The following is a 13,548-nucleotide window of genomic DNA, read 5'->3' as shown; positions in this document are numbered from 1 at the left end:
CAGTTAAAAATTAGAATTAATGAAACTAGAAATATAGTGCACGTCTCTCTTGATAAGAAAAGCATATAAACTTAGAAAAATTATTAGAAGGAAACATATCAAAATACCAAGTTTTTATCTGTCAATAGTACCACTGGTAATTTTTCTTCTGTATACCATAATTTAGTACGAATTATATAATTTGGAAAAATATCCAGGTAGCAGTCATTTTCTGTTTTATTAAGTTGTTACTGAAATTCTTCATAAATTTTTAGCATAATTACTTTAGAAATTGTGTATAATAACTTATAAATAATTCCAGCAAGAGAAAACAAAGGATTAAAGAATATTTTTAAAAATCTTTATAATTATTCAATCAACATTTAAATATTTTCTATGCGCTCTAAATTACCTTAGATTCTGTGGCCTAAATCCAATATAAAAAAACAGTCTTATCCTTTAGAGTATTACCAGGTAACTTGGGAATCAAGAAATAGATCCTGAAAAGGTAAATTAGGTAAGATAAAAATGATTTAATAGCATGTATGGGCTATAATAAAGCAGTCACAGAAATTAAAGACCAGTCATTCTCTAAAAGAAGAAATAGTAAGAATCAATATATGATTGATGAGATTATTCCTGTTGGAGTAACTCACCCTAAGAGATTATTTGTCATTTCTGGAGACTGGAGAAAATACCAGATTTAATCAAGATAGCCTGGGCTTGTTTTGTTGCTATCCTAAAGGAAAGAATGTAACTTGGTTGTTTTTTTTTTTTTTTTTGGTTTCTTTTCTTTTTGGGAAAAAACCCAATAAATCAAATACAGTGGTCTCGACCTTCAGAGTAACCAGAAGGACCTTTTGCAACCCAGACTGCTGGTCCTGATCCCCAGAGTACCTATCTCAGTCAAGAGTTTGGGGGTGGGGCCCAAGAATCTGCTTTTTGTGCAAGTTCCCAAGTGAGGTGGCTGCTGTTGATCAGTGGCCACACTTTGAGAACCACAGATCTAGTACACTGTTTTGAAATCTCTCTGGGAGAAAAAAAAAATGAGTGAGTCAGAAACTCAGTCTGCATGGAGTCTTGATGAACAGGAGCAGAGGACAAGGCACATGTCTGCAGCAGTGTCATGGGTCCTCTCTGGGTGCCCGCCCACTCCCAGTGACACTTCTATTGATTTCTGAATGGAGAGGGGGCAGGCTCCCTTTGGATCCAGCCACATTCACATGCCTGCTTTGTGTGGTTATACCACGGGCAGGTACCAACCCAATCTGGGACAACAAGAGTTCCCTAGAAAGCTGACATTGGAATTGGTCAATCTTTCCCATATGCAGAAAGTGTGTATTTGAGAGTAGTGAAGAGCATGTTAGTGGCATGCTGGATCCAGAGAATTTCACTCTGACCTGCAAGAGCCCACTGCTAAATTTTTAAGAACTTTGTGAGTCAGCTGTTAAGCATAGCCATTATTAAATGTTTATTTACAATTCAACACATTATATTATAAACAAAGATAATAAATATACATAACCTATTACTAATTACTACATTTTACTATTATTTATGCTCTTGGAGATAGCTATGACTTATGTGTCTTTGTAATGGGAATACTATATAATGTGGCTACTGCATATTCTATAGACTCCACATTTGAGGATGTCATACTGGCAACTGGAAATCAGCCATGACGGGAATATTTGTGCCACAGAAACTGGCAAATCCTGCAAATCCAGACTTGATTTATTGTTTTGTTGATTGTCTAAACTCTAAAAAGTTATAAGAGAAAATGTTAGTAATACAGACCACGGTTTCTCACACTTGTGCTAGATCATTCTTTTGCGGGGAGAGATGTCTCCGACTCTACCCATTAGATGCCAGTAACACCCCTTCTACAGTTCTGACAAAAATGTTTCTGGACTTGCCAAATGTCCCCTAAGGAGCAAAATCTCCCTCCACTTGAGAATCACTGATACAAATTAAATGTACAAGTGCTGTTGTCTGCACCTGTTACATAGTAGAGGACAAAGACTTAAGGAGATATTCTTCCAGGACTGAAAAACTATTATCTGATTCAGTAAAGAAGTTTCTCACATCATTGACAAGTGAGAGAAATTTGAACATGCATCTTCATTGTTTCCCTTTTGTTTTATATATTAATTTACATAATATCAACCAGTGTTCATGTTAGAGCTGGACTCATTCATCAGTTGTAACCATAGATTGGATAGGGATATGAGTTCTGCAAAAATTAGTTCTGCAAAGCATTCTGTGAGAATCAATTGATAGCATGGATTTACAACAAAGATATTCTATCATCACTATTTATAGATTGTGTCATCCATATCCTTTACATCAGGAAAAATCATGTGAATATATGCACACATATCTTTTCCTCCAGAGAGCCAGTTTGTAAACCTTTACTGGCACAGCACTGACTATTATCCACCTTCAGTGTTGGCTTTGCTAAATACTGTTTAGCAAAGAATGTTGGAATATCAAGAAAGGAATAAAACAGGATTACAAGAATCATGAATGACAGACAATGGAGAATAACCCCTAAAGCCCTCTGGATTTCCAGTTCTCTACTCTGATTCTTCCTGGAGTCTAGTCTGCATTTCTATACCAAAAACCACTACTGAATCTTCACAGTATATTTCTACCTTAAAATAAAAATCTCATTCGAGGATATGTTCATTGATTTTTAGAGAGGGGGAAATGGGGGAGAAAGAGAAACAGAGACAAAGAGAGACATTGATCAGCTGCCTCTCATTTGCACTGCAACCAGAGATCAAACCCACAACCTAGGTATCTACCCTGATCAGGTATCGAAGCGGCAACCTTTCAGGGTACAGGACGACACCAACCAAGCCACACCAGCCAGGGCTATTTCTACCCTTTTTTAAAAAAAAAATATTTTATTGTTTATGCTCTTACAGTTGTCCCTATTTTCTCCCCTCCCTCCCCCCAATGATACATCAGACAAGGATTTAATCTCCAAAATATATAAAGAACTTATATAACTCAAAACCAGGAAGACAAACAATGCAATTAAAAAATGGGCAAAGGACCTGATGAATACTTTTCCAAGGAAGACATACAGACTGACATATGAAAACATGCTCAACATCACTAGCCATCAGAGAGATGAAAATTAAAATCACAATGAGATATCACCTCATACTGTCAAAATGGCTATCATTAATAAATCAACAAACAACAAGTGCTGGTGAGGATGTGGAGAAAAGGGAACTAGTGCACTGTTGGTGGGAACACAGATTGGTGCAGCCACTGTGGAAAACAGTATGAAGTTCTCTCAAGTAGATAAAAATGGAACTGCCTTTTGACCCAGTGATTCCACTTCTTGGAATATATCCCAAGAATCCTAAAACACCAATTCCAAAGAATATATGTCCCCCTATTTTTACGGCAGTGCTATTTACCATAGTCATGATTTGGAAACAGCCTAAGTGACCATCAGTAGATAAGTGGATCGAAAATTGTGGCACATTTACACAATGGAATACTACTCAGCTGTGAAAAAGAAGGAACCCTTAGCTTTTGCAACAACATGGATGGAACTGCAGATTATTATGCTAAGTGAAATAAGCCAGTCGGTGAAAGAAAAATACCATGTGATCTCACTTGTAACTGGAATCTAAGGAATAAAATAAGCTAATGAGCAAAATAGAACCAGAGGCATAGAAACATGGAACAGTCTGACAGCGGTCGGGGCGGGGGGATGGGGACAGGTTGAAAAAAGTGAAGGGATTAGCCAAAAAACATATATATGAATGATCCATGGATATCTCTACCTTTTTACGGTGTACCTTTCCCCCTCCCCACCCCACATTTTAATATTTCTGAATTCAGGATGCATCTTAACAACCCCTATATGTGTAGTGAGTGCTATGGTATTCTGCCCAGACACTCTCTTCACGGCCATGGCACCCAATCCCCATGTTCTGGGGATAGGGAGCCCACAGGCGTTCCCTCACTGGACATAGCCCCAGGCTGCAGGGACCTGCCTCAGTCAAGGTGACAGCCCCTCCCAGGGGGAGCCTGCAACTAGTGACTGAGAGACATGGAGATTCCAAAGCCCGGCTCCATTGCTTCAGCTTAGGACAACTCTAAGGGGCCATTCTGGACTCCTAGCTCCCCATGGGATCACAGAAGCATCAGTTGCAACCTCATTGCGGTCCAGTTTCCCCCTCAGCTAAATCTGCCTTCCTCATCTCCTTACAAATGCATCTCCGAGAGCAGTCCCTAGGAAACCACAAGCATTTGCATGTGAAGAAAAGAAATGCTTTGACCAGTAGATATAGGTACTCTGGTTCATCTGTTAGAGAGCTATCCAACTGCAATTCTAGCTTTCACATCAGCCATGTTTGTGAATATGGTTAGCCAGAGTTGATCCAAGCCTGGTTACACAAGCAAAATTGAATAGAAGGATGCTGAAAGTGGAGAGGCAGGACTTGGATCCTGGTGAATCTATTAGTATCAGTGGCCTTGTGAAGCCCAGGCTGAGACCAATTGGCAGTCCCCACTGACGTCTTTTTCTCTTGAACTTTCCAAAGTGATCAAATGAGGGAAACAACCCTTACAGCCCAACAGTCCCCTTTCCTTCTTACTTGACATTTCTTGTCAACTATGCTGTCCCCTCTGATTTTCTTTGTCCCAGAGCTGTTATACTATTTGATTAGTGGTATGTATAAAATGAATATAATAAAGAGTGAATTCCGGAGGAAAAAAAATCAAGATAAGGAATAAGAAAGGAGAAATAAACAAGATTAAAAAAGTACTGAAGGGCCCTGGCTGGTGTGGTTCAGTGGATCAAGCAACAGCCTAAAAACCAAAGGGTGGCCAGTTTGACTCCCAGTCTAGGCCACATGCCTGGGTTGCAGGCCAGGGCCCCAATAGGGGGAGTGCGAGAGTCAACCACACATTGATGTTTCTCTCCCTTTCTTTCTTCCTCCCTTCCCTTCTCTTAAGGAAGGAAGGAAGGAAGGAAGGAAGGAAGGAAGGAAGGAAGGAAGGAAGGAAGGAAGGAAGGAAGGAAATCTTCATGAAAAAAATACTGAAGGAAATATGAGATATACCGCCTACAAATCAATAGCAATAAATTCAGAAACACAAGAGATATGATGATTTCCTAACAATACCTTCAGCTCCCAAAATTGTTCAACAAGAAGTAAGAAACTGAATTAAGCAATTATATCAGAGAGAAAGAGGAGGTGATTGTAGGTTCCTCAATTTAAAGGGCACCAGATCCAGATTATTGTTCTTTTTATCCTTACCTGAGGACATTTTTTCCTTGTTTTTAGAGAGAGGGAAACATCGATGTGAGAGAAATGTCAACTGGTTGCCTTCGCGCACACCCTGGCAGGGGATCAAACCTGCAACCTTGGTGTGTGCCCTGATCGGGGAATCGAACCCGTGACCATTTGGACTACAGGACAATGCTCCAATCAACCAAGCCACACAGGCCAGGGCTAGATGTTCTTACTGCTGAGATTTATGGCATCTTTAAAAAACAGATAAATCCAACTTTCTGGCCTCAGAACCCCGTTCTATTCTTAAAAATGCTCGAGGACTCAGAACAGTTTTATTTATGTAGGTGATATCAATATTTACTGTACTAAAAAAAATTACCATACCAGAAATGAAAACAGAAAATTTTTAAATGATTAATCCATTTAAAAATAACAATAACATATTGCATATTAATAAAAATAATACAAGATTGTGAAAAATGGTGTTTTCCTAAAATTTAGACAGAAGAGTGGCATTCTTTTATGTTTTTGCAACCTGTCTAATGTCTAACCTACAGAAAAGAAATCTGGATTCTCATATTTGCCTCTACATTCAATATATTATTTTGTTTGACCTATATGAAGGAAACTTAGCTCCACATAGATAGGTTGTTGAAAAAAAGAAGAGTATCTTAATCAGGTAATGGTGGACATTCTTCTTTGATACTATATCCAAACGCAAGTGGTAGTTTTCTAAAACTTAGTTGCACTATGGACTCTGAAACCATATCCATAAACTTTTCATACTGTCACATTAAAAACCCATTGGTCTCTTTTGAACTTTGAATGGGTTTTTTACTCTTGCATGATGCTGTAACATCATGCATTAGTCATTTGAAAAATATCAATTCACTGGTTTATACAGATCTTCCAAATGTTGACACACTTTATTACACAGTATTTTAAATATCATATTCACTATTAATATCACTCCCTCCATCTCATCAGAAAAGCCTTTCAATTATTAGGAGGATAATAAGCTGGATACAATTGGGAGGATACAACTTGCTAATTGTAAAATGCTAATTTTGACTGAAAACTCATACTTTATTACTAACAACAAATATGGCCACTCATTTTCTTTAAGTGACAGACTCACTCTATTCACTTGCAAGAATGCATCTGCCAAATACCCAAGTCTAAATGACCCATAATTTAACTCTTGGTGATTCTTTAAGTAAAAGTAGTGTCCCATTAAAAAAAAACAAAAAGAACAACTTTAATTTGCAATTCAGTCATTCAGTGCTTTTCCTAAAGCTAAGCATCACACTTCAGTGTGCGGCACAAGGGCTTTGTGTTCACTTCCTGTTTCACTTCACCGAATATTAAAAAGGCGCCTACTCAAGTCTTAAGATTTGATAGAATTAGTAATTATTACTCAGGAGCCCTGGCCAGGTTGCTCAGTTGGTTACAGCATCATCCCAATATGCCATGGTTGCAGGTTTGATCCCCGGTCAGGGCACATACAAGCATCAACCAATGCATAAATAATTGGAACAACAAATTTCTCTCTCTCTCTCTCCCCGCCAGCCCCCCATTCCCACTGTCTCTCTCTCTCTTTCTCCCCCGTCCAAAAATTAATAAAAAATAACTTTTACTCATTAAGAACAATTTTTAAGTGACATGGGCTCTTTTGTGTGTGTGAGTGCTTGGAAAGTAAGACTCTGGCTGCTGGTCCAGCTCAGTGCCACTGCTTTGATTCATGCCAGTGCATCAGCAAACTCACCTTTGCTTTTGTACCTTTGGTAACTTTCCCAAAAGTAAAATATAAATTCCAGATTTCACTTATAATTTTTATGGAGGGGGCTTTTGCAAGAGGAGAAAATGACCTTAAAGATGACAAGGAAATATACATTTCCAGTAATAGTTAGGAAAAGGCGAAAAAGTATAGTGGATTGTTGCTTCTGCCTGAAGGAGTGCTTGTGGTAGGAACTTCTGTCCTACCATCAACAACTAGAAAAACAGGCAAAATAATGAAACAATTTTTTTTGACATAGGGCAACAGGCAGTACTGGGTTATGACTTGCAGGTGAAAGGACATAAACGAGGTGAGCACCTGCCCTGGATTACTGCCTGGAGGCGGTTTTTGGGATATAGCCCAGGGGCAGGAAACCCACCCAAAGCCCAGTAAATTGATGGAAAGGAGATTACAGTTCTGGGAGACTGAGGAAGCTGCATGTGTGGGGCAGAATATGAATAAGGAGAGAGATGTTCAAGGGGAAATCTGGAGAGATCTTCCAAGGCGTCCTTTCAAATCATTGGCCGAATCCTAACCTGCATATGTTTGGATGAAATTCCCCAGACTGCGTTAAGAAACACCATAAAGCAGTGGGCCATGCAATGCCCAGAGCTCACACAGGATGGGCATATACCAGGCATGGAATAGAGTAGAAAAAAGGCATTTCCAGACCCCCCCTAAACTTCCTCTCATGTGGCATATTCCTTACTCCTCTAACCACATTCATCCCTTGGCACCCCCTACCCTCTTCTTCTGTGCTAACAACCACACCCAAAACCACTAGTTTCTGGAGGGCCCTGTTTGTGACAGCAGCTACTACAGTTCATAGCACCCAAAGGAAGGACAAGACATTGCAAGTCGGTAATAGTGATGATAATGAGAAAAGCTGACTCAGAGCAGCCCCTAAGTGTCAGAAAAATCTATCAAACATGTTTATGGGCTATATTTCATTATTTTAAGGTGTTTTTTTTTTCACATTTAACTTTGGAACAGAGATGCATCTTTCAATCGATACCACTATGCAATTTTTGTTTAAAATATTGCATCTTACAATTGATGGCAGAATTCTGAGTCTACATTTCTACAGAGTCAATAAACTGTAGAACGGCTGGACACAGGCTGGCTGGGATTTTGCTGTGGATAAGGGAGCAGAGATAAGAACTAAGGCAGAATCCAGACCAGAATCCGTGCCTAGGCCAGGGTCTTCAAATTAATTTTATAAATTAACAGCCTTGTGCCCACCTATCCCTGCCCTTAGTTGAGGCTGAGAAGGTACCCTGGCAAGTGGTGCCACAGACTTTGAGATGAGGAGAGGAGTCAGTCATAGAAATTGCTGGGAGAGATAGTGGTAGGGAAAGGTAACAAAAGCAGGTCCCATCCCCAGCAGGTGGCACTAGAAGCAGAGACATACTGGACTAGGCTTGGCTTGCTCAAGGAGCAGTATGGTTGATTAATTACATTATGAAATTAGGTAACTAAGGAACGTGTCACAGTGCTGTTACTGAACGGGAGGACAGGGCCTCAGTACTATAATTACTTAACGTTTCTGGATGTCAGTTCTTCATCTGTGAAATGGGGGGTATAATACCTACCTAACAGAGTGAGTATGTTGATCAAAAAGAGATAACACATATAAAAAGAACTACAAAAACAGTGCCTGGCATATGGTAAGTATGCAATAATTTTATGTATCATTATGATCATTTCCATAAATATTTTTCAATTCATCCATGCATCCATTCATTCCTTCAAAAAACATTTATTTAGCAGTTATGATGCCAGGAGCTGAGTGGTGTATTGTATTTAATCACTATTCTTTAAGTCTTTCTAATCTGCTAGAAATGGCCAGCGACAAATGCAAATTCCTTCTAACTCTTACTTTCTTCAGTGTATTTTGTGTCTGTTCCATCATCCTGCCAGTTAAACAATTAGTTGAAAATAGGGCCAGAGTCTTGCCTCTTTATATTAAACCCAATACTATTCATTTGTCATAGAAGATACCTAATGCTACCATGTCAACAATGATCTAGAAAAACACACAGGAATGAAAAAAGAGAAGTAGAAAATGACTTTGTTAAGGTGCTGTGATTGTAGGCCAGTCACTTGCAAAATAAAGATAATACTTTTTTATTTATTTTTAATTTTTATATTTCAATTACAGTTAGCATTCAATATTATTTTATAATAGTTTCAGGTATACAGCATAGTGGTTAGGCATTTATATAATTTGTGAAGTGAGCCCCCCAATAAGCCTAGTACCCAACTGCCACCATGTATAATAATTACAATATTATTGATTATATTCCCTATGCTGTACTTTACATTCATTCCCATGACTATTTTGTAACTACCCATTTATACATCTTAATCCCTTTACCTTTTATACCATGCTCCCTAACTAACTTCCCATCTGTATCTATGACTCTGTTTCTGTTTGTTTATTTTGTTCTTTAAGATTTTATTTATTTATTTTTAGAGAGGGAAAAGGAGAAAGAGAAGCACAATATGTGGTTGTCTCTCATGCACCCCGTATTGGGGGACTTGGCCCATGACCCAGGCGTGTACTGTGTCTTGGAATGAAACTGGTGACCCTTTGGTTCACAGGTTGGCACTCAATCCACTGAGCCTCACCAGCCAGGGCCATTTATTTTGTTCTTTAGATTCCACATATAAGAAAAAATTTTTTTTCGCCTTTCTCTGACTTAATTGTCTATCTTTATCTGACTTATTTCACTTAGCATAATACCCTCCAGGACCATCTGTGTTGTTGCAAATAGTAAGATTTCATTTTTTTATGGTCAAGGTAATATTCCATTGTCTATATGTACCGTCACTTTTTTCTATTTTTTTAAATATTGATTTGAGAGAGCAAGAGAGAGAAACATCCATTTGTTGTTCCACTTACTTATACATTCATTGGTTGATTCTGACCAGGGATTGAACCCAGCCAAGGCAAGTACCACCACTTTTTATCTACTCATTTATTAGTGGCCACTTGGGCTGCTTCCATATCTTGGCTATTGTAAATAATGCTGTAATGAACACAGAGGTGCATTTGCCTTTTGAAATTAGTGCTTTGGATTTCTTCAGTTAAATACCCAGAAGTGGAATCGCTGGGACATGTGGTAGTTCTACTTTTAATTTTTTGAGGAACCTCTATACTGTTTTCCACAGTGGCTGCACCAATTTGCAATCTCACCAAGAGTGCATTAGGGTTCACTTTTCTCCACATCCTCAGCAACACTTGTTTGTTGTTTGCTGATTTATTGATGATAGCCATTCTGACAGGTGTGAGGCGATAGCTCACTGTGGGTTTAATTTGCATTGCTCTGATGATTAGTGATGTTGAGCATACGGATAATACTCAACTAGCAGAGATTTTGAGAGAAACAAATGAGATGAAGTAGGTCAAAATGTATACATTTATTTTGTCAGTAAACTAAATTATAACAGGTTTTTGTTATAAAAAATAACATGGTATACCTGAAACTAATATCTCATCTGTCAATTATATCCCAACTTTTTAAAGAGTTTATTTATTTATTTTTAGAGACAGCAGAAGGGAGAAAGAGAAGGACAAAAACGTAAGTATGTGGTTGTCTCTCATGTGCCCCCTCCTTGGGACCTGCCCTGCAAACCAGGCATGTGCCCTGACTGGGAGTGGAACCGGTGACCCTTTGGTTTGCAAGGTGGCACTCAATGTACTGAGCCATACCAGCCAGGGTAATTATATCCCAATATTTTAAAATTAAAAAATTTCAAGTTAAAGAATAACATGATTATCTTTTGCTTGAAGATTTTTAGTGATTAAATGTATTTACATAGTAACTTTCTACAAAAGAATTCCCAAATGTAAGTCTCAGAGTGCCTATGAGAAATAAGGGACAGAAATAATATATTACTCTGAGTTTATGTACCATTTTCGATTGTACTGATAAGAGGAAATCATCCAAGATTATTAGTGAGCACTAGGGTTAAGATCTATAATCTGTACCTCCTACTCCCAAATTTTCTTTTCTCTTCTTCAATTCTAAGGCCCTTAACCTTTTAAGAGGGAAAACTTATGTACACACCAGAGGTTTCTCAAACCTGGCTGCTCACTAGAGTTATTAGTGAGCTTTACAAAAATACTAATGCCCAGGTGCTATTCCAGACCAATTGCACCAGAATCTCTGAATTTGGAGTCTAGTCATTCTAAAAGCATCCCAAATTATTCTAATGTGCATCCAATGTTGAGAATCATTAACAGAGAATAAAACATCAGCTATGTAATGTGAAAATTGCACATGTGCTACAATACACTTTTTTAAAGTATATTTTATTGATTATGTTGTTACTGTTGTCCCAATTTTTTCCCCTTTTTCTCCCCTTGCCTGGTACCCCTTTCCCTCCAGCAATCCCCCCACCCCCTTAGTTCATGTCCATGGGTCCTGCATGTAAGTTCTTTGACTTCTCCATTTCATATACTATTCTTAACATCCCCATCTATTTTGTTCCTACCAATTATGCTTCTTGATCCCTGGACCATTTCTCCCTATCTCCCCCTTCCCCCTACCAGCCGATAACCCTCCAAATGATACCCATACCTATGATTCTGTTCCTGTCCTGGTTGTTTAGTTTGTTTTTATTTTTTAGATTCAGTTGTTGATATTTCTGAATTTGTTGTCATTTTAAGGTTCATAGTTTTGATTTTCTTCTTTTTCTTAAATAAGTCCCTTTAACATTTCATGTAATAATGGCTCAGTAATGGTGAATTCCTTTAGCTCTACCTTGTCCAGGAAGCACTTTATCTGCCCTTCCATTCTAAATGATAGCTTTGCTGGATAGAGTAATTTTTGATGTAGGTCCTTGCTTTTCATCACTTTGAATACTTCCTGCCTGCAAAGTTTCTTTTGAGAAATCAGCTGACAGTCTTATGGGAACTCCTTGTAGGTAACTCACTGCTTTTCTCTTCCTGTTTATAAGATTCTCTCGTTACCTTTAAACTTTGGCATTTTAATTATGATGAGTCTTGGTGTGGTCCTCTTTGGGCCCAACTTGATTGGGACTCTCTGCATTCCTGGGCTTGCACGTCTATTTCCTTCACCAAATTAGGGAAGTTTTCTTTCATTATTTTTTCAAATGAGTTTTCAATTTCTTGCTCTTTCTCTTCTCCTTCTGGCAACCCTATGATGTGAATGCTGGACTGCTTGAAGTTGTCCAGAGGCTGCTTAATACTACCCACATTTTTTAAAATTCTTTTTTCTTCTTGTTGTTCTGATTCATTCTTTTTTGCTTCCTTATGTTCCAAATCATTGATTTGATTCTCAGCTTCATCCACTCTACTGTTGTTTCCCTTGTAAATTGTTCTTTATTTCAATTAGTGTATCCTTCATTTCTTTGTTCTTTTTATTATTAAATCATGTTTATTCTATTATGGTTGTCTCAATTTTTCCCCCTTTGCCTTCCTCCACCCATCCCACCCCATTCCCTGTTCCCTCAGTCAATTCCTACTTTTTGTCCATGTCCATGGATCATTCATACATGTTCTTTGTCTAATCTCTTCTCCTTCTTTCCACCATTGTCCTCCTTCCCCATCCCCTCTGGTCACTTTCAGTCGGCTCCACATTTCCATGCCTGTGGTTTATATTGTTTGTTAGTTTATTTTGTTGAATAGATTCCACTTATAGGTGATATCACATGGTATTTGTCTTTCACTGACTGGCTTATTTCACTTAGCATAGTATTCTCCAGTTTCATCCATGTTGTCGCAAAAGGTAGGCAATCCTTCTTTCTTTCTTTTTTGTTTTTAATGCAGATTGATTTTATTTATTTTTTTAAATGTCAAAATCCATTATAAAACATGAAGTCCTCACTAAGTTCCTTGAGCACCTCATAACGAGTGTTTTGAACTCTGCATCTGATCGATTGCTTATCTCCATTCTGTTTAGCTCTTTCTCTAGAATTTTGATCTGTTGTTTTATTTGGGCCATGTTTCTTTGTCTCTTCATTTTGGCAGCCTCCCTGTGTTTGTTTCTATGTATTAGGTAGAGCTGCTCTGACTCCGTGTCTTGGTAGTGTTGCCTAATGTAATAGGTGTCCTGCAGGGTCCGGTGGCACAGCCTCCCCTATCAACGAAGCTGGGCATTCAAGGTGAGCCCTTCATGTGGGCTTAGTATGCTCTCCTCTTTTAGCTGAGCCTGAGTTGTTGTTGGCAGATCAATGGGAGGGATTTACCCAGGCCAGTCAGTTGCAAGAATTGGCTATGACCACTTACCACAAACCTCTGCCCTACGTGGAGGATCAGCTGGGCAGGGACAGGGTGGCAGTGCTCTGACATGGTCTGCAGCTGTCCACTGGGTGTGCTGGCCCTAGAGTTTTCCAGGTGGTGCCGGTCAAGGTCAGTCCCCATCTGTGTTTTGCCCAGGACTGCCCTTCCTGAGTTATAAAGCAATCTGAGATGGCTGCTACTTGTGCTGGGCTTGGGATTCCCAGGAGAAGCAAAGCTGTGAAACTAATCTGGCTGCTGCTAGTGCCAGACCTGGAGCT

The sequence above is a fragment of the Pteronotus mesoamericanus genome, unplaced genomic scaffold, assembly GCF_021234165.1.
Source record: "Pteronotus mesoamericanus isolate MK-2021 breed Mesoamerican mustached bat unplaced genomic scaffold, CSHL_Meso_final contig_130, whole genome shotgun sequence".
Classification (NCBI taxonomy): Eukaryota; Metazoa; Chordata; class Mammalia; order Chiroptera; family Mormoopidae; genus Pteronotus; species Pteronotus mesoamericanus.
The sequence above is the reverse complement of the archived record's forward strand: the minus strand, read 5'-3'. Positions refer to the sequence as shown.